Genomic DNA, 2,694 nt, shown 5'->3' on the forward strand with positions numbered 1-2,694 from the left:
TTCACTGCTAAGCATAGGAAGGATTAAGAAAGTGGAACAAATTCCCTTGTAACTATAGTATCTTTCATGTTTGAATAGCAAGCATGTTCAATCTGTTGCTACATGTTAAGAAAATATTGAGGATACATATGAATAAAGCAAAATAAGAAAAAAGGCTAAATTATGATCTTTAAAAGTGAGAATAAAAATCTGTTTTTAAGCCAAGTAGGTGTGATTCTGATAATTATTATATATGATATAACCCATAGAAAGCGAGGCCAAGAAATAAAGCTTCATATTGTTCAGTACTTGGACTTGATATTGTCCTAGAAAAAACAGTGATAAGTCAACAAATGCATCACACATACAACTAAAAAGTCTCCTTCTGGTTTCATATAAATTTAAACAACAATCTTCCTAGGCTAATTATTCTCCTGTGTCTAATAAACCTTCTACGTGCAGGACCAGTGAAAATCCCTCTACCCTTTCAAACACTAGATCCAACATCCAGGAACATTCTGCAATGCAACGTGCCTTGAGAAAGAGATGAATTCTGTAGTACCAATGGCATAACTGATCGAGGAAGCTGGGAAGAAATTAACACTGATGGGAGCCAGTCAGGCAATGGTGGTTTGTTTCTCCTTGGGTGTTTCCTCCATCTGCTGCACAATCAGTTCATAGAGGGCTCTGCAGATCTTTGCATAGCCCTCTCCTGTAAGATGCAGAAAATCAAATATCTCATGGCAGGAGATGGCACTGTCAGGGTACATGAAGCCCCTGTCTGTATGCAGGACCTACACATGGGCAAGCTTCAGCAAGGAAACCTTGAGAAGCTAGTTCACCTTTTGCCTCAAAGGGTTGGGCTTCTTCCCTCAAGGTAACACTTCCAATACAAGAATTTTGCCTTGTGGTTGCCTTATATTGGTAAATTGATAGAGTGAATGATGGCCTTGATCCCACCTTCTAACTCTACTGCTGTATTTTCATGGTTGTTTGTTCCTACCCAGACAACAATGACCTTAGGTTTAATATTCTCCAGTTCTCTACTCTTTAGTTTCTATAAAACATGTCTTGTATCTTCCTCAGTTCCAAAATTCAGTGCGTGAAATGGGGGAAAAAGCTCTCGCCATATCTCATGTTGCTGCATTAACTGCACCATGGGGTCTCCAACAAACAGAACATTAGGCTTTTTGTCTTTACCATCCAGGACAAATCTGTTGTGCTGAGATATCCATCTGTCGTCTCCTTGAATATCTTCCACTACATGTGGAATAGCTGCTGTGTTTGAGTCTGCTTGGCTCATTCTACACTCACGTAGAGGGTCCATGGAGGCCCTACAAGGTTGTAGCATTGACGGGTGGTGCGTCTGTCACTCGCTCAGTTCCTGCGGCCCTCCTCCGGCGCAGACCTCCTCGGGCCCCAGCACCAGCAGCAGCCTAGAGATATTTTTATCCCAAAGAAAAAGAATGTAGGTAACTTCTTTATGGGATTTGTCAGCCCTAGATTTCTTTAACAAATTCTTAATTATGCACATAAGAAATACATACGTATATAAAGCAAACATGATTCCTTCAATAACTTGAGGTAAGCATTTGAGAAGCAAGAGCATATCCTCTGGAATGCTGTGCTAGTAGCTTTTGCTTCTATTTCTTTACACTCAGAGTCAGGATCTTGACTTCATGACTCCCCATATGCCTCACACTTAGCTTTATGCAATAAGGGAATCTCTTTTTCTTACAGTGATTTGGTGTTTTTGTGTATCTCCTTCATAATAGAAAAGTAATTCATTTCACTATCAACCATCATAGATTTTATAATTAACATTTTAAATCTTGTTTAAATTTTGTCATAGAGCATATTCATCAGTTTATGGGATCTATTGTCATTATTTCTTTCATTTGCTCTAGTTTCGATGTACCACCTGAAGAACCCACCATACTTTTAAGCTTTCAGTTCAGAATGTCTAGTTTTAGTTATTGCAAATAGTGTACTCATAATACAGGTGATTCTTTCAGTCTTCGAAATATGTTATCTTTCTGTAACTTGCAGCATACCCAGCAAATAAGTCTTATTAAGACAGAATACTATATAGGGGCTATTTACCCTGGTTTAACCCAACTTGAACATCAAAATCAGGACTAAAGACTATACTAGTGATGTAGTGTCCATAAAGTTCGGTCACTTGCCCAGAGGATTTACAGACAACAGCAGAATTTGTGAATGACTGAAATCTGTACTAAAGGATAAAAACTATAAATGTTTTAAAGTATATTCTTTTTTTCCTTTTTCTTTTCTTTTTTTTTTTTTCAAGAGACAGGGTCTTTCACTTTGTCATCCAGTTTGAACTGTAGTGGTATGATCATAGCTCACTGCAGCCTCAAACTCTTGGGCTCAAGTGATCCTCCTGCCTCAGTTCACCAAGTAGTTGGGACTATAGGAGCATGCCACCATTCCTGGTTAATTTTTGTGTTTTTTTGTAGAAATGGGATTTTGCTATGTTGCCCAAGCTGATCTCAAACTCCTGGGCTCAGCAATCCTCCCGCCTCAACCTCCCAAATGGCTGGGATTACAGACATGAACCACCATGCCTGTTTGGCAAGTTCTTATATTTAAAAGAAAACTGTTTCTCTGCTCACAACACTTTTGATACCAAAGGCATGGAAATTTTTCTTCTTGTACCAACCAGTTCTCTAACTTTCCAGACACAAACTGAGT

The 2,694-nt window shown here is 38.8% G+C and overlaps 1 pseudogene; it reads right to left on the reverse strand.

Moving 5' to 3' along the window:
- Nucleotides 1-596: 596 nt before the first annotated feature.
- Nucleotides 597-1,282, reverse strand: LOC105506267 (annotated as a pseudogene).
- Nucleotides 1,283-2,694: the final 1,412 nt, after the last annotated feature.

Source organism: Colobus angolensis, unplaced genomic scaffold (assembly GCF_000951035.1).
Source record: "Colobus angolensis palliatus isolate OR3802 unplaced genomic scaffold, Cang.pa_1.0 Scaffold10, whole genome shotgun sequence".
NCBI classification, from domain to species: Eukaryota; Metazoa; Chordata; class Mammalia; order Primates; family Cercopithecidae; genus Colobus; species Colobus angolensis.